General features: G+C 46.7%; 1 protein-coding gene across 9 annotated transcripts in view; it reads left to right on the top strand.

Moving 5' to 3' along the window:
* Positions 1-24,327, top strand: part of LOC139749028 (hormone receptor 4-like) — a 500,349-nt gene that overhangs the window by 88,522 nt on the left and 387,500 nt on the right. For 4 of the 9 annotated variants that reach the window (XM_071662628.1, XM_071662529.1, XM_071662521.1 and 1 more), the window contains exons 1-2: positions 5,196-5,334; positions 6,981-7,227. The exons of 4 other annotated variants lie outside the window; for them this stretch is intronic. The gene's annotated coding sequence lies outside the window, so the exon portion shown is untranslated. Of the gene's footprint in view, positions 1-5,195; positions 5,335-6,980; positions 7,228-24,327 lie in introns of those variants that run through there. One more of the 9 variants, XM_071662512.1, reaches the window with a different exon arrangement.

The following is a 24,327-nucleotide window of genomic DNA, read 5'->3' as shown; positions in this document are numbered from 1 at the left end:
CCCCTGAACCATACGCTTGCACTCTCTCTCTCTCTCACACACACTCCAAAATGTTGCCGTCGTGTGAGAGGGGAATATCATTAAGAGGATGTGCGGTTATAGATAATTGTGTGCCATTATTATCTTCACGAATATGATACCGGAGAGGCAGTGCTTGCAGCTAATTATTTATTATAATTAATGATGGTGTTAATTTGTTATTCGTCATAGTCTGTGATAATAGTAACAGTAATTAATGTACGATCATCAGTAATGATTAAAGATAAAAGCATTGGCTACAACAGTGATATGAACGATAGTATTGAATCATTGTCAATTTGTGACAACAGTCAGGATGACTGTGGACTGTGGACATGTTTGAAAGATTCAGGAATCATCGTCTTGATCATCAGTATTCGGTACACATTCCCTCGAGCGTCGATTTTTTTTTTTTCCTCACGATGATATTTGCTCTGAATCTTGACGTGATTCACCTGAGGGAATCTCATCACTGTGGTTGATAGGTCACTTACCTGATGGTCGCACAGTTGTGGCCTGAACCGATCAAGACGGTACAGCCCGTGAGCACGACAGTCGTACGGACCCCTTACGGTATGATGACCTGACCTTTGACCTAGCCCTCGGGGGTTAGGTCATAGGCCACGCCATCGCATCTCTAAAGGTCATGACGTCATATTGTGTTGCAGAGGTTAATGAGCTGAACTTACCTCGTGTGTACGTCACATCGTGTGTGAGTGACGTAAGTGCGGCCTTTTACTGGATCTTTTGAGGAAGACTGCCGCTAAGGGGCAAAGCATCTCAGAACATTAGTCCCCTCATTCTGATGGAGCCTAATAGACACATCCAGTACCACTCTAGCAAAAGAGTTTTTCTTTTAGGCGAAGGTCAAAGGTCAGGGTCGCCTGCTGCCAGGGTCACACAAAGGAAGCGAATATAGATTTTTCTTATGGCCGTCACATGATTCATGTTAGTATCTCTTGAGCAGACCACATTTAGCTCGGGGTCTTCACCGTCAGGTTCAGCAGTGTACCGTACCAGGTACAGCATAGATGTTCCTCTTCCAAGACCCTGGACCATAATCGAATGCAGTCGCGACTCGCCATCCACGGGGCACAGGTGAACACGATTTGTAATGAGTGTACCTGAGGTAGGGGGAGGCACGCGAGATTTGGTGGTCTATTATGGGGGGTTAATTGCTCGACTCCACCGACCCAGTAAACTGGAAGATCTTTAGACTTCATGAGAGAGAGAGAGAGAGAGAGAGAGAGAGAGAGAGAGAGAGAGAGAGAGAGAGAGAGAGAGAGAGTTTTGTCACTCACGACACAAAGACAGTTAGCTCACTGGTAATTACCTCCTGAATGAGCGTCTGAGCAAAGAAGAGTGTATGGTTGTTCCCAAGATGTGAGTAAGTACTGAGGGTAAAATGTGGCGTCTGAGGCATGGCTCTCATCCTTGGCCGTGAGCGGGGGTACTGCACACATCGGTCACTGTCATGTACAGTGACAAAAATTGGTGTAATGATGATACAAACCACTTCTTGTGCACATAGCTGAACCCTCTCTACCACGTTAAGTCAGTGTGTAAATGTGTGTGTGTGTGTGTGTGTGTGTGTGTGTGTGTGTGTGTGTGTGTATCAGACCTAATGTACGTATCCAGATGAGGGGGTTTACAGGTTTGCATCTATTTTAGGAGTATAACGTCTCAGAAGGAGGCAGTGCCAGCGGTAATACTGGGCGAGGTGGCGGTGTACCCTCCCCAAATGTGATGTGGCTTCAGGGTACGAAAATTAAAGCTGGCCGGTCGAACGCCCTTGGGGTGTGAGGAGGTGTAGCTCGCGTGTATGTGTAGCCATAGTGGGGGTTGAGAGAGAGAGAGAGAGAGAGAGAGAGAGAGAGAGAGAGAGAGAGAGAGAGAGAGAGAGAGAGAGAGGCACTCACAGCTTGTACGCCGCCGCCGCCATCATGGCTCTCCAGCGTCCACTTGGTAACAGGCGTGAGGGAGGTGGTGTTTGGCGTGCATGGTGGGCTGGCTACCTTGTTGTCCGGCCTCATGCAGAGAGGGATGGTCAGGCTCTGCCGCTGCGGCCGTTGCCGTGCCTTGCCTCGCTAGGGAGGTTGTCTCACCCACGGGAAGGTATTGGCTCATATCTCCTGGGTCATTTTTTGGCATGTGCTCGCCACATGTTGCTACTGAGGCTCATGGTATGGATCGTGTGAGGACGGGAGGACGTGACTATGCGGGACTATAGGATGTGCACGACTCGTCACACCGGCAGCATTGCTAGTCCCTCTAGCGATGTAGTGAAGGGAAGAATGATATATATATATATATATATATATATATATATATATATATATATATATATATATATATATATATAAGAGTCTATCCGCCAGGGGACATCATTATCATCTCGTCTGTGTTTGTGCTTTTGTGCAAAGCTCAAGAGCGATAAGTATGGTGGACAGTTCAGCTTGTAGAGTATTCATTCGTCAGGACCGATACCATCAACCAAGTGTCCCAGGGCCACCAGCTGGGGTGTTTGGAGAGTGATGGTCATGGGAGACAGAGAGCGCCCTGGGACCAGCCGCAGCTTGGCACACCCACCCTCGTGACGTCCACCACCGTAGGCAGCAGCAGCAGCAGCAGCCAGTGGCGTCCTGCCTGGCCTGACTCACAGTGCACATGGTGGACTCCCTCACCCTCCCACGAGGGTCCCACACTTCTCAAGGGTACACGTGAACCCTCAAATATCTGGGAATGTCTTAGGATCTTGGGTCGGAGGGCTTGTCCCGACCGTCTTTTGGTTCCCGTCCACAGTAAGAATGCTTATCATTGCCGTCTCGAGGCGTTGACCCCTTGAACACACCGGGACGGCGTCTGGATATTATAACCTGGTCTTTGACCTGACCCAGACACACGTGTTCTTGATGCCACTCAGGCCGTCATGCCTGAGGGTCGTATCGTCTTGCTCAGGTTCAGAATGGTGAGTACAGATTACCACCCGCAGGTGAGGGAAGCTCCTGGAGGAGATGACATTTTCACCGTGAAGATGACTTATTTTTACCATGAAGATGACATTTTCACCATGAGGATGACTTGCTTTTACTATGAAGATGATATTTTTACCACGAAGGTGAGTGAAAGTGTTACTTGGAGTATCACATAGAGTTCACCTGTCGTCGTCACAAGAAGTGTTGCTAAGCATTTTACCAAGTGTCATCTCCCGTGGTGTTACCAAATGCTTGTTAGGGCTCTGTGTGTTACCACGTTTCTGAGGGAGAGTGTAACGTAATATGATGAAGATAATCCCAGCACCGTCACCAGAAGTGTTATACCAACATTGTTATGAAAATCTGTTACCGAGACCGTTACATTGTGTCAGTTGAAATGTTACCGTGTTGCAACGATAACACTGGGTATGGTAACACATTGTTACCAGCGGTGCCAGTGATTGTTGCCAAGACCCTTTGTCACAGACTCGCCCAGATTAGCTCGACCTGTTACTAAAAATGTCACCGTATTGCCATTAAGGTACCAGCAGGTGGCAGAGCGTTACATCATTACAAGGAGTAACACCAAGAGGGAACTACCAGAATCGTCGATACATAACGACGAAAAATATCGAAAACGAACGACACAAAGGATATGATTTAAGTGACTGTTGACTGCTATCAGAACTCTTTCCGGTGCTAGGTCCATTGGTAACAGTAACGCGTCACCAGATTGTTACTGAACCCGTCACGAGTGCCAACGGAAAATGTTAGCGAAGTATGTTACGAAGTGTGGCTCTCTTGGTGTTACAGCGTTGTTACCACGACTCTCGTCAGTATGGATCGGCGTTATTTAGAATCGTTACCAAGGGTGTCATTATAAGTGCTACCAGGAGTGTGACCGTAAACAGCGTTACGAAGCGCGTCAGTGCAAATGCTACCAGATTGTAACAGTGTTACCGTGAGTGTTACCAAGCATGAGAAGAAGAGCCGTACCATCACGACAGCGATGTTACCAGGAGTGGTAACGAGAGGGAGTGGCAGCATCAACGTGAGCAGGAGAGTGACCTCTGTGTATGTGTGTGTGTGTGTGTGTGTGTGTTGCAGGGGAATGCCAGCAAGGTCAACGGCCGAGCCTACCGCCGCTGGTAGGCAGTGTGGCCGAGGAGAGCCGACCTCCCGACTCCGCTCCTTTCCCATCCACGTCTCTTCAAGCAACTCTTTCAATCAGCTTCTCTTCCATCAACTTGCCTCCCACCAACGTGTCACTTCCACCAGCTTCTCTTCCACCGTTGGGTAGAACAGGCTGGCTAGGAACTTTGAAAATGATGGCATCTGAGTCATTTTCCTTTATATTGGGTCAAATTATCAACAGCCCACGAACTTCGGGTTGATAACCGGGCCGGTCATACATCCAGCTGAGTGGACCGCTGACGAAGCCAGCTGGTTGATTGGCTAGATTGACTGGATGGGATGACTGACTGGCGAGACTAGGCGACTGCTTGAGATAGATAGCCAGGTATCTGACTGTCTAACTGATTGGCTAGTTGAATAGATGATTAGTCTATTCACTGTTTAGTTAAGTGGTTGATTGGCCTTCTACTATCTGACAAGCTACCATTCAACTTGTTGCCAATCTTCCTATAAGTTAGTAGATTGAATGAGTGGATAGTTGATATATTGGTTTGCGGTATGATTAAGATATTTTCTGATTCAAAAATCGATTGGCTAATCACTGATATTGATTGAGTGGTAGATTGATTGCTTGGCTATGTGTTAGAGTTGTTGTATGTATGACCGTTTGAACTGATGTTATCAGGCTGGTTGAATGGTTGATTAGTTGGAGTAGAACTGTCTAATGACCGGTTGGCTGAATGGTGATTAGCTGTGACAAAGCTGATTAGTGACTGGGTGGTAGATACAAACTTGTTGACTGATTTAAACCGGTTGACAGAGTGGACTGCCTGAATGTTTATGAGATAGGATGGGAGGCAGACAGGTTCATCAGGTGGGAAGTGTGAGGCAGACACACATGGGGAGTGGCAGACACACATGAGGAGTGGCAGACAGACTGAACGAGTGTCAGACAGCTGGGTGTGAGACAGACACGGTGGCTGGGTGGCTCGCCGGGTTGGTGGTGGGGGCGGGTCTGGTCCTCCCCTCACGGCAGGTTGTGGCCCGGCAGGGGGGGAGGAACACCCGGTCGTTGCCCTCAGTAACTCAGTTTGTGTTTGGCCAGCGAGGGGTTTGGGCACGCTACTCGGCCCTCTGACCCGCTCGTCACTGGCACCGCCACCACACTCGACCACTTGGGTGTACACAGTCACCCGTGGACCTCAAGGTTCCCAACACCTGTCCTCGTGGTATACGGTTCATCTTCCAAGGCTCCTCCGTGTCTGTTGCTCTGTTGCGCCTCCTGACGCGCCGCTCATCTTGTCGCAACTGGTGTTACAATGTGCATCCATGGTGCTGCTGACCGCTCTCAATACAGCCTTGACAACATATTATTTGGCCACCAAATGACGCTTGTTTGATTTATATCTCAGAAAAAAATATGTGTGTGACCGTTCGACATAGAGTGTCATTATGAAAAATGCGATGCATAGTACAAATGAGATTTATTGTGAGGTGAAACACTGTTGGTGTCAGCTAGGACCGTGGGTGGTGTCAGTGCAGGAGTGTTGCGTCGTCAGCAGGAGAGCATCGCCCTCCACTCACAACACAGTTTGCGCCCCACGTTGAGCAGCCACAAAAAAAAAGAGTCGTGTCCGCTCTGACAAGGGGTGCCAAGCCTCGTTTTATTGTGTGTTGACATGTTTGTTGGAGCACTCTCGAGGGAGGAGGTGTTTGAGGAGAGGTAAATCGATGTTTATGTTGCTAAGGTGCATTACCATCATGTGTGTCTCATGCAGAGTGCGTGTGTGTATGTTTGTACGTGGTCATGATGCGGGAGACACGGAACTGATCCCCTCTTCCCCTCTGCCTGCCTGGTCTGTGATTCTCCCGTGCTAACCAACCCTCCATATCACCCCGGCCACTCTTGTACACTGGCTTAATTCTTGCCGTTTATGTAACGTGGCTGGCCCCGCCCAGTCACACAACGCTCATGACACTCGCTGCAGTGACGCAAAAGATAGCCAGCACCGTCACATGGTGCTCCTGTCAGCCAGATATGTGTAGAGAGCACATGGGCAGCAGAAGGGGGTCCTGAGTGAGGGTGGGGTGGGGGACAGGAAGCGGCGCCACACGTCTGGCCGCGCTGTTGGTCCCTCAGGCCTAAGGCTCTGCCTCCCGCGCTCCGGCATTACTATCTCCCACACCTCCGTCGCTGCACTGGCAGCCGCTCATGCATTATTTCAACTGTCTGTGACAAATCAATAGAACATACTGTATTAATAACTCTTCTAGCATATTCACTGGATTAGTAATGTATGCATATATGATACCATTCATATATCGATCAGTTAGGAAAACTTTATCGATCGCTTAGTACTAATGTAACTGGATGTCGTTGATGCTATTTAAAGCAGAAGTTGGGGGAAGTAGTTGTTAATTAGCCTTCAAGGCAGTACCACCTCCTCCCCTCGAATGTAAACACTGACTTGTAAGGGGTCAACACCCGTTGCGAGCGGCAGGCGGAAGCTGATCTGCGGTACGATACCTTTAGTGGTGATGGCGGGGGTGGCGGGGATCCGGCTAGGGAGAGGGGGGTGGGGTGCGAAAGGGGAAAAATGTTGTGTGTCTCCCCTTCCACAGTGGATTACGTAGTTATCCCCGCTGGTTCCGCCAGTCATAGTGAAGGAAGGTGGTAGGCTGGGCGGTGTGTGTGAGTGTGTGTGTGTATGTGTGTGTGTGCTGGGAAGAGAGCAACAGTCTGTGCCTCATGGTGGAGGTCGCCTGCCTGGCAGCCAAGGTCGTTTGCCTGTTGGGTTACACAGTGTTACGTTGTCTCTTGTTACACGCGTTACCTCCGGTTCCCACCCGCAGCGTTCAGTAATTATATAATGTGTGAGACAGAACCGAGAAATAAGTGAGTGCAGTTTACAGTTCCGGAAGATCAGAAAATATTTTGTGTGAAATAAGTGTTTTTTCATAAAAAGGTCATTGCCCCCCAGCTGGGCAACCACAACCAGATGAGAGTGCAGTGTGGACCCGCGCTATATATAGCTACGTCATCAATTAACTAACTCGCGGAGAATCACTTGTATCTGGCCAAGTAATCGTCTCTCACGATGTAAGTATTATACTTGTCTTTATTGCTATTGTTTCCGGTGATTTAACACCGTGGAGAACGACGATCCGACCCTTGTACAAGGCGGGTCGACCCTCCCATGCTTGAACACGGCCGGACTCTCCTTGGAGGTGATGCTTTGATCATTGACCCGAACCTGTCACCATACCTAAGGGTCGTGCCGTCTTGCTCGAAAGGTTAAACGGCCGGAAACGATTGCACAACGATTATATTGCTCAATATGACATATTGTGGTGTATGGGGTTGTATATATATATATATATATATATATATATATATATATATATATATATATATATATATATATATATATATATATATATGTAGAGAGAGAGAGAGAGAGAGAGAGAGAGAGAGAGAGAGAGAGAGAGAGAGAGAGAGAGAGAGAGAGAGAGCATATGGAACCGGGAACAACATATCAGAGTAATATGTTAGATGTTTGTTTTGTCTACTGTGTCTGGACTGTTGTGGCTTTGCTGGTGTCGACAGTGCAGATCCTTCCTAAGGCAAGTAGGTTTTAATTATGTCTAATCTGTTAACGTGAATTAATTGATGACATTTTTAACCTTAAGTTTCGTCACTTAACTGAAACAAACGAATGAGGTCAGAAACGATTGTTTTAACTTTCTTAATGATTGTAATCTATGCAGTACGATGCCTTGGACCCGGACTGCAGTGGCAGCAATAGAATTGGAAAGAAAATATAGCTTGTATGCTGCTCTGGCTACCATGGGCAGAGGCTTTGTAAAATTTGGCCGTGTGATCAGGATTTTGGCTCGGGTGGATAACAGCTATGTGGCTGTTGTCCAACATGTGGATTATAGATGTGGATGAGACTCAAGTGGACTATAGTAGGAAAGAGTTTGGCTGCAGTTTCTAGGACTGATGCACACTTTGGACGAGATGTGTATTATAAGGTTTATATATATGTGTCTACAGCGTGGGGAGGTGAGCGTATATAGTGTGTATGGGGTAAGTACCCGGAAACAGCTGATTCAGAAATATGTGTGAGTCATTGTTCAGCCCACCTGCCCAGCCCACCTGGTCCCTGACCACGGCGTCACCCCACCCCACCGCTTCACCCCACCCCACCTGGACACCCAGCCAACCACGTTATACAGCCCACCACCACGTCACCTGGCCCTACACGTCATACAGCCCGCCATCACGTCACCTGCCCTGCACATCATACGGCCCACCACCACGTCACTTGGCCCCCTCGTCAGATCACTCCGCTACCAAGCCCACCACATCATTGAGTCACCCTCGTCACTCAGCCCACCACACTACCCACCGCACCGCCAGGCCCTTCACGTCTCTGTCCACCACATCATCCTACAACGTCACCCAGCACGTCACTTCATCCAACCCACCAAATCACCCATCCGACCAAGCATCCAGCACACATCATCACCCATCTTACCACTAAACCAACCGGCACACCACGCCATCAGTCCCACCACGTCACGAAGAGCACCACGTTGTCCATTACAACACCTCACCAGTCACCTGTCATCCAGCATCACGTCACTCACTCCAACACGTCATCCTGCCTCCCTTGTTACCCAGTCCACTACGGCACGCTGCTCGCCCCCGCCCAGCACACCACGTCATCCAGCCCATCACGTCACCCAGCCCAATGCGTCACCCCGCCGACCACATCATCCAGTTCACGTCACCCAGCCCACTCCGTTACTTAGAACACCACGTCATCCTTCCCACCACACTACCCAGCGAAAGCATGTCATCCAGCACACCACGCCATCCAACCCACCGCTTCGCCATACCCATCGCGTCACTAGGCACACCACGCCACCCAGTCACCCACACCATCCAGCCCCACCACGCCAGCTAGTCATCCATGCTACTCAGAACACCGCGTTACCCAACCCACCAGATCACGATGCGCCACCGTTACTCTGCCCACTGCGTTACTGGCTCACCACATCACCCAGTTCACCTCGTCATCCAACCCACCACGCAACTTAGCGCACCACGTCACCCTGCCCACCACACCAACCAGCTCACCATCTCAACCAACCCATCACGCTACCTAGCTTACCACATCACCTATTTCACGTCATCCCACCCATCACGCAGTTTAGCTCACCACGTCACCCTGCCCACCACACCAACCAGCTCACCATCTCATCCAACCCATCACGCTACCTAGTATACCACGTCACCCTGACCACCACATCAACCAACTCACCGCGTAGGCCACCCTGACCCCTACGTCTCCCAGAGCCCCACATCATCCCGGCCAAGATCCCACCCAGTCCCCTCATGTCACTCCACCTGTCACCCATCCCATCTCTTTTCGGCCACCACATCATCACCCAAGCTCACAGCGTCATCCGGCCCACTACGTCATCTCGCCCACCGCGTCATCCTGCTCTGTCATTTCTTCGAGCACGTCACCCAACTCTTCACATCAACGTACCCATCACATCATTTGCCTGCCATGTTCACCCAGCCTAACACGTCATCGTGCTTACCACGTCACCCAACCCAACACTGCAGCAAGCCCACGGCATCGTCAGCCCACCACGCCATTCAGCCCACCGCGTCATCCAGCCCACCACGTCATTCAGCCCACCGCGCCATCCAGCCCACCACGTCATTCAGCCCACCGCGTCATCCAGCCCGCCACGTCACCCAGCCCGCCTTGTCACCCAACCCGCCAAGTCACCCACTCCACGACATAGTCCTAATCACCACGTCACCCATTTCACCACGTCAACCAGCCCACCAGTTCATTCAGTTCACAGCTTCACCCTATCCTCACCACCACCCAGCTCACAATGTCCCCTAGACCACCACGTCACCCAACACACCACGTCACTTAGCGCACCACGTCACCCATCACACACTCATGGCAGTGGCCCAAGAGCGTAATCGTACGCAACTTATTTCAGCTTTTTCTGATGATAATGATATCAGAATCAGCCAAGACAACCAGTTAGAAAGGAAATTTTGCTGAATTTAGTCTTCAGTTAAACCTGTGTCACACTAGGGCATCAAGAGCAGCTTAGGAAGCGGTTCTTGTGTAAAGACTAGCGCCCGTGCGACCCTAAGGCCTGGCGAATCCTTTGGTAAAACAAGATTCTTCATGTTAAACCTTTTTTCTTCCAAAACGCAGAGCAGTATGATTGGTGAAGGTCATTTGCAGAACAGGATAATTGGCCTTAAGTCACTTATAGAGTAGCGTGATTGGTGGAGGTCATTTGTAGAGCAGTATGATTGGTAAAGGTCACTTGCAGAACAGGATAATTGGTCCAGATGTTTTGTAGAGCAGCATGATTGGTGAAGGTCACTTGAAGAGCATCATGATTGGTAATGTCACTTGCCAAGCATCATGATTGGTAATGGTCACTTCCAGAGTAGGATAGATATTAAAGGCTTCCTGTAGGGCAGCATGATTGATGAAGGTCACTTGTAGAGAAGCATGATTGGTAAAGGTCATTTTTGGAGCAGCATGGTCAGTAAAGGCCACTCGTAGAGCAGCATTAACGGTAGTGGCCTCTTGTAGAGCAGCATGATTGGTAAAAGTTCACAGCCAAGTCATACATCACTTGGAGGATAATTCATTGCATGTGATACGATCAAAAGCCGTATTGTTTGAGAAATGATCAACGGTGAATTCTCTACCACACACTGTGAAAATATCTTTGATGGTACTTTCACAATTGCCTTTGGAGCAGTTGGACGTAGAAACACTTGTAGCTGTGCACAAACATGTGATCATGAAAGAAACTTATATGTAAAAGGCTAAAACGGGTCCTGGCTCGCATTAGAGGACAGGGCACTGGGGCTGGTGACAGTCGTCACAACCTCTCACAAGCGGTGGTAAATAGAGAGTGGAGACAGACGTCACTGACTAGAAGCTGAAACTGTTCAAGAGCGTGAAGTCTTCGTGGTTCGTCACCACCAGAGCCCGTAGGCCCAGACTGCTGGAATGGGTCGGTGGTCGACCAAGATGTTCGAAGTCGCATCCTTCAGGACTAATCCTGACTAGTCTGGTACACTTTGTAGGTATTTGACCAATGCACTCTTGGAACCTGTCTACCGTGCATCCCATGCTGTGTCTGAGGGTAGATGGTGAGGCGTGGAAGAGTCGTGAGCCTCGGATGTTCTCTCCTTTTTGTGCATATCGCACATTTGGATTTCGCATGTATGATTTCACAAAGTCTTCCATGCCTGTCGTGCCAGTAGAATGTTATTTCCTAATGCAAGTTGGGAACCATACGTTCTATGATCTTCCAGGCACAGATGATGATACACCTTCCCCTTCCGCACCGCAGGGATTATAGCCTCAGAGATGTCTGTCGTTCCCAGAAATTCAGTTTCTTTACAACATGAATATGGGCTGTGCAAACCTCCAGACACTTTCTAAAACCGTCATTCAACCCGGCTTATCGAGTGATGTTAGAAGGTGAAATCGTGAAAGATCTACTGCCTTGAATGATGTCATCACTGGTTTTTATTCTCTTGTCTTGAGGGACTGCACGATCGAGCCTGCCATCCCTCTGCACGAAGCAACCATTGTTACGTTGTGTCAGCTGAGGGCTAGGTCGTTAGACATCACTACTTCAAGGTTTTTCATATTATTCAACTGCTTTATGATAGCGTCCATGTCTGTCTGGTATTCTGTACTGTATTTGATTTCTTCATTTTCCCCATACCGGAGGAGTTGACACTTATCTCCACTCAGAATCATGTTGTTCTCGGTTGCCCAGTGAAAGACTTTATTTATGTCTTTTTTGTAGCTTATCGACATCTTCTGTTGATGAGATTTTCGTTCTTATTGTTGTACCATCCTCAAAAGATATGAAACTGTGGCTTGCGTTTGCGTCAGTGTCAGATATAAGAATGAGGAACAAGAGGTGTGTACAAGCGCAGTTCCTTGGAGGACTGAGCATATTACTGTGAAAGGCACAGGAGATGGTATGGTTTACAAGTATGTGTTGTGATCTATCAAGTAAAAAGTTATATATCCATCTCCCAATTTTTCCGGTTATTCCCATCGTCTGCATTTTATGGGCTATGACGCCATGCTCACCGCTGTCAAACGGCTTAAACGGAAAAGCAACAAGAAGACTTTTAGTTTTAGCAAGTAAAAGGAAGTGAAACAATCTTGTTCTGGAGAGTTGCATCCCCTGTGAAACACCTCATACCAATAGCTCGAGGACCATAACATGTTAAGATGAGAATTGACTCTGCACATCATACAAGCAACAGTCCTGGAGAGCTCTGTTTTCCCAGCGAGTTGGTTCTGCCTCTTATTACCGCTTGATGATTGTGTCTGGCGTTTAAAGGCAGTGGAAGGTAAAAGAGGCGCTGACTGCGTCTTCAAAGTCTTGTTCGAAGAGCTTTTGACACGTGGAGTCAAACCGCTCAGTCCGGGCGTCGAGGGAACGTGCTCAGGACTGCAGAACAAAGAAGCAACACGGCAGCTGGGGTGGCGAGCCGAGCTGTGTAGGGGGTGTAGAAGATCCTCCGACACCGCTTGAGCACAAGGATATGCCCCTTGAGCACGACGATACATAACCCTTGAGCATGACGGTGTGGCCTCTGACCTGGCCCTCAAGGGTCATAACAAAGGCCAGGCCAACATACCATAGGGTCGTAGGGCATTGCAAGTACCATCGTGGTCATCGAATCAAGTCCGTGTCTTCTACGGGTATCCCCACCTGCAGCCGCTAACCAAGCAGACTTGCCGTTGCCTGGGACTGGGGTGATGGATGAGGTAGCATTATGTCATCGAACTCGCGGCCGCATCAGCCTCCCACCACACTCACGCCAGAGAGCACGGCGGCGGCAGGGGGCCTGCAACGCGTCCAACTAAAATATTGATTGTCTCGGCGAAATTGACCAACTTCAGCTGTTACAGCGCCTGGATGCAACGGACCGACCCTTTCCGCCTTAACAATGGCACACAGTGGGTGAGTTGTAAGGTCGATGCTCTCATAAACTAATACGGCGTATACGCCCAAAAGTACCCCCCTGCACCCACTCTACCCCTCGCTAATGGCTTATGCTCCGCCCGAGTCACCCTCCTCCCCCTCCTCGTCCAGCCACTCCCCCGCTCTCCTCCCACTCAAACAACCGATATTTTTTTTTTTTTCAATAGGGTGGTTAGGGAGGAGGAAGAAGAGGTGGAATAGGGGAAGGGATAGTTTAACATGAAAGAAAAGGTTGAAGTTGTGTGTGAATGGAAGTTATTTTATGCATGTGGGTGATTTTCTGGAAGCGTGTTTTTGGTGCTTTCTTTGTATACCCCCGGTAGACTGGAGGTGTGTGTGTGTGTGTGTAGTGATGAACGTACCACTCTGCCCCCTCCCCCCCTCCCCCTTCCCCACCCGTTCTCCCGCCACTCGAACTCCTACTGACGGGGCTTCGGATATACGGAGCAGTTTTTGCATTGTGTTACAGTAGCGTCCTGGCCTACACCAGTAACATTCCTAACTTAAGTGTTGGGTGTCATCACTTTTTTCTAATTTGCTGCCTCTTTGTATGGTATGGGGAGGGAGGTCTGCACTCATGAGACCCCATTTTTTTTCTTTTTTACTTTGATATCATAAAACTTTTCAAACTTGTCTTTGTTGTCTACATTCAGTATCATCACTTGCCATAAGCCATCTACAACTCCAGTACCATAAAAACACCTCTTGATACCTTTTCTGACAAGTGTCCTGCTTAATTCCATGTAACGATCTCTAGTTGCTGCTTCCCTGCATCTTCCAAAGGTAAGTCCACCGTCGATGATGATATGAGACAAGTCCCCATTTTACCGCCTCTCTTTCACGGTGGGCAGCTTCATGGCCTCTATAGCCTCTCACTGTGAGTCGGTTCTCTTATTGCTGGTACCATCTGTTGTCGTCTTGTGGACCTTCTCTATTAGATCTTTTCATTACTTAGCGTGTGGTGACCATGCTCAAAACGCATGTTCTAATCTGAAGAATCCACGTCATGTATGGTGTCTTGAGCGTTTCCTAATACTAACCTGTGTATTTCAGTGCCGTCATGATATTATCTCGACGCCTGTTGGCTTTTTTGATGGTTCTCCTGACGTGTGTGGGTGACAGGCTGGCACTAAGTTGACCCTCAAGTCCCTTGAACTGAAATTCATGTGACGTGTTTCCTGTTAGTTTGTGATCACATCGAACATTTCTTTCACCATGTTCCATCGTCATAACTTCCTATTTGCTTGGACCGAGCTTCATCAGCCATGTGTGTCTGACCCGCTTGGAATTCGTTCGTGTCCCTGCTTAAATTTGGAACGATTCTGGTCGTTCCATAATTTTCTCATAACATCATCTACAAACATACTTATTTATGACGTTAGTCCTTGTGGTAATTATATCAAGAATAACAACAAGCCAACTGGGGTTGTAGTGAACTCCACTGTCACTACACTTTAGAACTGATCAATCATTTCCTGGATCATTGTCTCAGTGGCATGTCTCTGGTTATCCCAAACCACTTAGAAAAGGCATCTCTGTTACGTGTCCTCTGTTCCCCTCCAGCTGGTAAGAAAATGTTCGATTCACTGTAAAAGTTTCACCCTTATGTCCAGCTTCTTATATGACTTTATCAGATGCTTCTTGAATGTCCAGGAAAACAGACCATCCAGATGCGTCTTTTGTCCAACACAGCGAAGTCTGTTAGAAATATAGTTTATTCATTATGCATGACGTTTTATACTCACCAGTATAGCCTCGCAGGTAATTCCACCTTTGCAGTTAATCATCCATTTGCTTTGCTGTTATCTTTTCCTGCTTTTGCAGACCACACTCGCCAGAGAGACTGTTCCGAAATTCAGTTAGATATCCTAAAATCCTCTCATAAGAATTTGAGCAACATATGCTCTTTTCCACTCCCTTTTTACTATATGCTCCGTAGTAATTGTTTTAGAATACTTCAAGCAGCCTGAGAAATGTTTCTGTACACGTATTGAGCATACAGGGAGAGACTGCATCAGCTCCAAGCACCTTACATAAATCTCAGGAGGCCTTCCCAAACTTTACTGACGTCTTCTGTAGCAGTTGTAATGACTTGCGAGTCCTCTTTCCTCTTCCCCGTTACCTTCCTGCACCGTAATGACACTTTGGAATTTGTCATTTTGAACCACGATTTCCTCGTATTCTCCCCCGTGAGTTCCTCAGCCTGTTTGACTGCTCTTGAACTGACACTTAACCTATGGCAGATTCATGGAAGTGTTTCGGATTTTCAGCAATCTTCTCCCTCCCTCCCCGTGTACGTACACCCCACACCTCGTTACCTTGTACCTTTCAAACGCTAGCCAAGTGTTGAGTCGCCTTTACCTTATCTACAGTATATTCCTGTCTTGTTTTATGACATGTATAATCAAACCTTATCTATATTCTCCTGTGTTATGAATACTGATGATGATGATAATTGAGGGTTTATTGATTCGATCCAGCCAGAAGCTGGAATATACCAGGACACTAGAAATGCCAAAGTTCTGAGCAAATGCAGTTTGTCTGTCTCCAGACACACGTGGGATTTCTCTATGCCACAAGACTCGTGAAGATCGACTCGACGATGGAGCAGATTTTGAGTATGTGGGATTTCGTTGTAAGGAAACTGTGCCAAGTCTCGAGCACTGACTAGATTCCAAGGAAAATTTGGCCCGACACTACAAGCGTGTGTATTTAGTGACCTTTCACTCCCTTAAAATACTAGCATTCAACATCAAGGGCAAAAGTGTATATATATATATATATATATATATATATATATATATATATATATATATATATATATATATATTTTTTTTTTTTTTTTTTTTTTTTTTTTTTTTTTTTTTTTTTGTCGCTGTCTCACGCGTTTGCGAGGTAGCGCAAGGAAACAGACGAAAGAAATGGCCCAACCCACCCCCATACACATGTATATACATACACGTCCACACACGCAAATATACATACCTACTCAGCTTTCCATGGTTTACCCCAGACGCTTCACATGCCCTGATTCAATCCACTGACAGCACGTCAACCCCGGTATACCACATCGATCCAATTCACTCTATTCCTTGCTCTCCTTTCACCCTCCTGCATGTTCAGGCCCCGATCACACAAAATCTTTTTCACTCCATCTTTCCACCTCCAATTTGGTCTCCCACTTCTCGTTCCCTCCACCTCCGACACATATATCCTCTTGGTCAATCTTTCCTCACTCATTCTCTCCATGTGCCCAAACCATTTCAAAACACCCTCTCTGCTCTCTCAACCACGCTCTTTTTATTTCCACACATCTCTCTTACCCTTACGTTACTTACTCGATCAAACCACCTCACACCACACATTGTCCTCAAACATCTCATTTCCAGCACATCCATCCTCCTGCGCACAACTCTATCCATAGCCCACGCCTCGCAACCATACAAAATTGTTGGAACCACTATTCCTTCAAACATACCCATTTTTGCTTTCCGAGATAATGTTCTCAACTTCCACACATTCTTCAAGGCTCCCAGGATTTTCGCCCCCTCCCCCACCGTATGATCCACTTCCGCTTCCATGGTTCCATCCGCTGCCAGATCCACTCCCAGATATCTAAAACACTTTACTTTCTCCAGTTTTTCTCCATTCAAATTTACCTCCCAATTGACTTGACCCTCAACCCTACTGTACCTAATAACCTTGCTCTTATTCACATTTACTCTTAACTTTCTTCTTTCACACACTTTACCAAACTCAGTCACCAGCTTCTGCAGTTTCTCACATGAATCAGCCACCAGCGCTGTATCATCACCGAACAACAACTGACTCACTTCCCAAGCTCTCTCATCCACAACAGACTTCATACTTGCCCCTCTTTCCAAAACTCTTGCATTCACCTCCCTAACAACCCCATCCATAAACAAATTAAACAACCATGGAGACATCACACACCCCTGCCGCAAACCTACATTCACTGAGAACCAATCACTTTCCTCTCTTCCTACACGTACACATGCCTTACCACCTCGATAAAAACTTTTCACTGCTTCTACCAACTTGCCTCCCACACCATATTATATATATATATATATATATATATATATATATATATATATATATATATATATATATATATATATATATATAATTATCTTTCTGCTGAATTTCATCAAAGGTAGTTGAGATTAATTAGTGGCAAAAATATTTGCATCTTTGGTTACCCTAGGTTTTAAGCTGATCTCTAAGGAATGTCAGAGTTAATGGCCACAAATATGTCCTGGTCATTACATGAGGTATGTGGAAAGACATCTTTGTGCTGAAGTTCATAAACATAGTCAAGTCATGGTGGAGAAAAAATATGGTCACCTTTTACCCCAACCAAATAGTAGATACTGTATATGTTATAGATCTATCCTGCGCAATGTTTAGACCACATGGAACGGTTTGCAGGTTTTTCTGGTTGAATTATATATAGACCTTGCACCTTTTATGACACTAGTCTCTGTTACTGACGTCTTCCATTACCACTGTGCTTTGTGTCTGTCTGAATTCCTTTGTATGTGTTTACAGTGTTTTGCCTTGATTGAGATTACAAGGATTAGCAGCTCAAAGTATAGGTTTGGTTGTTGCTGTTGCTTGAACGCTGTCCCCGCAAAATCCCTTTATAGACCTAAATCAGAAATTCAAAAGGTGTCTGGACGTACTGAACCATTATCGTACATGCCCACCAATTTTCAGACCAATTGGCTCAAGAATGAAGGCATGACGCAAAAACTTGATTGCTGGGGAGCAGTTGCGTCAAATACTCTGTCCCTTCACCTGGAGGAAGACATCACTATCCACAGTAAAGACTCTTGCATTCACCTCCCTAACAACCCCATCCATAAACAAATTAAACAACCATGGAGACATCATACACCGGGCTGTAGCACTGGGGAAGGGGGAGTGAAGGGAAGGCTGGAGCATCCTATACTACGCTGCTATGCTGGTAGCCTTTCCACGGCTGGGGCATGTGTGGGTGGGTGAGGCCTGTGCGGGTAGGTCTGTATTTACTGTATTTGACGTCACTTTCGGGTCCCTCTCTCTTCCCACGGCCGAAGGGGGGGGGGGGGGGGAGCTGGTGTGGGCCAGCCTCGGTAATTATGGTACTTGATGACGGATACAAGGACGCCTCGTCCTTGGGGGGTTAGTCTCCTACTGTGTTACCGGGGCTTCGCTTGCTCTAGGTTATACCAAGTGTAAAAAGTCAACTTCAGGGAAGCTATATCATTGGGAGTATAGTTAAAGAACTTCTCTCCCCAAAAGATTTTACATTCCCCTGCTACTGGAAGTAGCGCAGCCATGGGCTGCAGGATCCTTTAGAAAGGACCTTGGTAACAGCAGGACTTGTAATCATATTTTGTCAAGGAACAAACAAACAATGTAAGGCTCATGGCGCTCCCAGTGATATATTTCAGTGTCCTTTATAATTGAATTCAATTGGGCCAGACTATACGACATTGTGTCCATTCTAATGTTTGCATACATTTGAATTAGCTACATATTCTTTCACCTCCTTTAGGTCACTCATTATGCTGCCTACTTCCTTCTGTTCAGCTGCCTGTGGTCAGAAACTTATATATATATATATATATATATGAGTGTGGATCAGGTGTTTGCTTTGAAGAATGTATGTGAGAAATACTTTGAAAAACAGTGGGATTCGTGTGTTGCATTCATGGATCTGGAGAAGGCATATGATAAAGAGTTGATAGAGATGCTCTGTGGAAGGTATTGAGAGTATATGGTGTGGGAGGCAAGTTGCTGGAAGCAGTGGAAAGTTTTTATCGAGGATGTAAGGCATGTGTACGAGTAGGAAGAGAGGAAAGTGATTGGTTCTCACTGAATGTCTGTTTGCGGCAGGGGTGCGTGATGTCTCCATGGTTGTTTAATTTGTTTATGGATGGGATTGTTAGGGAAGTGAATGCAAGAGTTTTGGAGAGAGGGTCAAGTATGCAGTCTGTTGTGGATGAGAGGGCTTAAGAAGTGAGTCAGTTGTTGTTTGCTGATGATACAGCGCAGTTGGCTGATTCGGATGAGAAACTGCAGAAGCTGGTGACTGAGTTTGGTAAAGTGTGTGAAAGAAGAGAGCTGAGAGTAAATCTGAATAAGAGCAAGGTTATTAGGTACAGTAGGGTTGAGGGTCAAGTCAATTGGGAGGTAAGTTTGAATGGAGAAAAACTGGAGGAAGTGAGGTGTTTTCGGTATCTGGGAATGGATTTGGCAGCGGATGGAACCATGGAAGCGGAAGTGAATCATAGGGTGGGGGAGGGGGCGAAAATCCTGGGAGCCTTGAAGAATGCGTGGAAGTCGAGAACATTATCTCGGAAAGCAAAAATGGGTATGTTTGAAGGAATAGTGGTTCCAACAATGTTGTATGGTTGCGAGGCGTGGGCTATGGATAGAGTTGTGCGCAGGAGGGTGGATGTGCTGGAAATGAGATGTTTGAGGACAATGTGTGGTGTGAGGTGGTTTGATCGAGTAAGTAATGTAAGGGTAAGAGAGATGTGTGGAAATAAAAAGAGCGTGGTTGAGAGAGCAGAAGAGGGTGTTTTGAAATGGTTTGGGCACATGGAGAGAATGAGTGAGGAAAGATTGACCAAGAGGATATACGTGTCGGAGGTGGAGGAAACGAGAAGAGGGAGACCAAATTGGAGGTGGAAAGATGGAGTGAAAAAGATTTTGTGTGATCGGGGCCTGAACATGCAGGAGGGTGAAAGGAGGGCAAGGAATAGAGTGAATTGGATCGATGTGGTATACCGGGGTTGACGTGCTGTCAGTGGATTGAATCAGGGCATGTGAAGCGTCTGGGGTAAACCATGGAAAGTTGTGTGGGGCCTGGATGTGGAAAGGGAGCTGTGGTTTCGGGCATTATTGCGTGGCAGCTAGAGACTGAGTGTGAACGAATGGGGCCTTTGTTGTCTTTTCCTAGTGCTACCTCGCACACATGAGGGGGAGGGGGATGGTATTCCATGTGTGGCGAGGTGGCGATGGGAGTGAATAGGGGCAGACAGTGTGAATTGTGTGCATGGGTATATATGTATCTGTCTGTGTATGTATATATATGTGTACATTGAGATGTATAGGTATGTATATTTGCGTGTGTGGACGTGTGTGTGTTCATATACATTGTGTATGGGGGTGGGTTGGGCCATTTCTTTCGTCTGTTTCCTTGCGCTACCTCGCAAACGCGGGAGACAGCGACAAAGCAAAATAAAAAAAAAAAAAAATATATATATATATATATATATATATATATATATATATATATATATATATATGGTTGTTTAATTTGTTTATGGATGGGGTTGTTAGGGAGGTAAATGCAAGAGTCCTGGAAAAAGGGGCAAGTATGAAGTCTGTTGGGGATGAGAGAGCTTGGGAAGTGAGTCAGTTGTTGTTCGCTGATGATACAGCGCTGGTGGCTGATTCATGTGAGAAACTGCAGAAGCTGGTGACTGAGTTTGGTAAAGTGTGTGAAAGAAGAAAGTTAAGAGTAAATGTGAATAAGAGCAAGGTTATTAGGTACAGTAGGGTTGAGGGTCAAGTCAATTGGGAGGTGAGTTTGAATGGAGAAAAACTGGAGGAAGTGAAGTGTTTTAGATATCTGGGAGTGGATCTGGCAGCGGATGGAACCATGGAAGCGGAAGTGGATCATAGGGTGGGGGAGGGGGCGAAAATTCTGGGAGCCTTGAAGAATGTGTGGAAGTCGAGAACATTATCTCGGAAAGCAAAAATGGGTATGTTTGAAGGAATAGTGGTTCCAACAATGTTGTATGGTTGCGAGGCGTGGGCTATGGATAGAGTTGTGCGCAGGAGGATGGATGTGCTGGAAATGAGATGTTTGAGGACAATGTGTGGTGTGAGGTGGTTTGATCGAGTAAGTAACGTAAGGGTAAGAGAGATGTGTGGAAATAAAAAGAGCGTGGTTGAGAGAGCAGAAGAGGGTGTTTTGAAATGTTTTGGTCACATGGAGAGAATGAGTGAGGAAAGATTGACCAAGAGGATATATGTGTCGGAGGTGGAGGGAACGAGGAGAAGAGGGAGACCAAATTGGAGGTGGAAAGATGGAGTGAAAAAGATTTTGTGTGATCGGGGCCTGAACATGCAGGAGGGTGAAAGGAGGGCAAGGAATAGAGTGAATTGGAGCGATGTGGTATACCGGGGTTGACGTGCTGTCAGTGGATTGAATCAAGGCATGTGAAGCGTCTGGGGTAAACCATGGAAAGCTGTGTAGGTATGTATATTTGCGTGTGTGGACGTATGTATATACATGTGTATGGGGGCGGGTTGGGCCATTTCTTTCGTCTGTTTCCTTGCGCTACCTCGCAAACGCGGGAGACAGCGCCTCTTTCCAAAACTCTTGCATTCACCTCCCTAACAACCCCATCCATAAACAAATTAAACAACCATGGAGACATCACACACCCCTGCCGCAAACCTACATTCACTGAGAACCAATCACTTTCCTCTCTTCCTACACGTACACATGCCTTACATCCTCGATAAAAACTTTTCACTGCTTCTAACAACTTGCCTCCCACACCATATATTCTTATTACCTTCCACAGAGCATCTCTATCAACTCTATCATATGCCTTCTCCAGATCCATAAATGCTACATACAAATCCATTTGCTTTTCTAAGTATTTCTCACATACATTCTTCAAAGCAAACACCTGATCCACACATCCTCTACCACTTCTGACACCACACTGCTCTTCCCCAATCTGATGCTCTGTACATGCCTTCACCCTCTCAATGAATACCCTCCCATATAATTTACCAGGAATACTCAACAAACTTATACCTCTGTAATTTGAGCACTCACTCTTATCCCCTTTGCCTACTCACCTACAGATGTACACACACACCTGAGGTAGTCTTCTTGGGTGTTCTCCCCTCACAGCCCGGGCTGGGCTCAGGCTGCTAGGTTGGGTCGTCGGTCGACCAAGTTGTTGGAAGCCGCAGTCCTCCAGGCTCACGTACTCCCACAGCCTGGCGCGTCTGGTAGAGTTTGTAGGTCCTCGTCCAGGACGTTCTTCACTGTGCATCCCATGGCCTCTCTGGTGGTTGCGAGCAAGGTGATGATAAGTCTCTATCCTGCCATGTTGAAGGGGTTCTCTTAATTTTTTTTTTTTTTTTTTTTTGGTGCACGTCGTAAGTTTTGGATTTCAGAGTAGGTATTATACAGTTTGCCAGGTCTGTCGCGTCTTTGGAAAGTTGTATCTGAATGTTACTGGGGGCCTGTGCCTTCAGTTACCTACCGTCCACACCGTAGGGAATACACAGCCTCAGTGATTCCAGCCGTTGCCAGTAATGCCGTGCCTTCACCACGTTAAAGCGGTCCGTGAGAGATCTGTGAACTTTATATGACTCTGTAGTTTCGCCTGCCTTGTGTGTGATGGTGTCAGAACACAGTCATGTACTATTGATGAAAGAATTAACGCCTTGAAACGTACCAGTTTTTTCCCTATCTCTTTTCTTGAAGGTCTATAGGATTTACCTCACCATTCCTATGGGGGAGACAATTTGTATAATTGTGTTCCCTTAATGTAGTGTAGTTAAGTTAGACCTTATTACTCTGAGGTTCCTCAAGTTATTCAGCTGTTCTGTGACGGTGCGTTTAACCGTCCGGTATTTTGTATTGTTGCTGATTTCCTCATTTTCTTTGTACTGGAGGAGTTGCCACTTTACCCCCATAGTGAAGCATGTTGTTCTCTGTGTGGCAGTGGAAGGCGTCATTTATGGTCTTGACTGTAGAGGATGCAGATGCTGAAGTTGCAATTATAATTAGCCTCATAGTGGGTTAATGAAGTAATTGCATATTTACATTTTCTTATATTCTCTTTCGTACGCATACGGGGTTGATTCTGACCCTGGAGGGTGTACCAAAGCCTGAGAAATATTTGTTTGGTTGTTATCTGGGTTAAGTCGTTGAACACCCGGATATAGACTACCAAGGGTGTAGTCTGGCCTGTTAACAGTAACTTAACAAAATGTAATGAAAAACAGGATCTTAGCATAACCGCATCACTTACTTACTGACTCGATTTAAGACGAAAGAATGACCTCCATTTTTTTCGATGTCATATAATAATAATTCAGTCGGTAATGGTATAAGATACTGTGGTGGAAGGTCTGGCTGGGTAGGAGTGTTCACATCCTTTACAGTGAAGGGCAGAGGTGTTGTAGGAAACCTTCGGAGAATTACAGTAACCTCGATTGAAATCTTTTTCACGCATTACCACTCAGTGATTCGAGACGTTATAAGGGTTACTGTGTGAGCTTAGCACGAAGCATTTCGGTACTTTTCATCCGTATATTACGTTATGAGCCTCGTTCCTGTGTTGTAATGACCGCAGTCTTAATGTGTCCCAGTACCTCACGTATCACTGAACCGAAGGTTAAGGACGTTCTGTTTCCCAAGATTTTCTCTGACCTGCTCCCCGACCTCGCCTTTGTTGTATATCCACAAGTGAGGTCACCCGAGAGATCTTTCCTGCATTTGTGATCAGTTTTACTTTTTCTTTTCTGTATGTGATGTGATTTCCGTCCTTCATTACCGGAGTTGTCGTGTCTAGAAGCTCACTGCAAGATTATGTTCTTATGTGTGTGTAGGTTTGATGCTCTCGTTCGCTGCTGAAGTAATGGAACCACCCCGTGTCGTCCGTGAAGGATGTAGTGAAGGGGTAATGTGCTTCTGGCAGTGTCGGATATGACTGTGTGAGAGGAGGAAGTGCTATAGGGGGGGACTGAGAACTTTATACTGGAGACAAAATGGTTCTCGTTCGTGTGATTGTTACTCTTTGAGCAGCCTACACATATATCATTTTCCAGGTATGGCCTTATTTTGCTCGGTATTGTAACTTTGTGAAGACATCTGTCAAAGGTCTTCGCCAAGTTTGTGTGAAGAAGGACGGGCTCTTTTATTCAACTGTTTCCAGGAACCTATCATGATGGTCGAGAAGTTGTGAAAGGCAGGGTCACACGGCTGGAGATCCGTGTCTTCCTGGTCGTGCCGTGCGGGGTCGCTGGATCGTATGTGAGAGTCAGGCAATTGTGATTGATATGA

Source organism: Panulirus ornatus, chromosome 1 (genome assembly GCF_036320965.1).
Source record: "Panulirus ornatus isolate Po-2019 chromosome 1, ASM3632096v1, whole genome shotgun sequence".
Lineage (NCBI taxonomy): Eukaryota > Metazoa > Arthropoda > Malacostraca > Decapoda > Palinuridae > Panulirus > Panulirus ornatus.
Note: the sequence above shows the minus strand (reverse complement) of the source record. Positions and strands in the feature narration are given on the sequence as shown.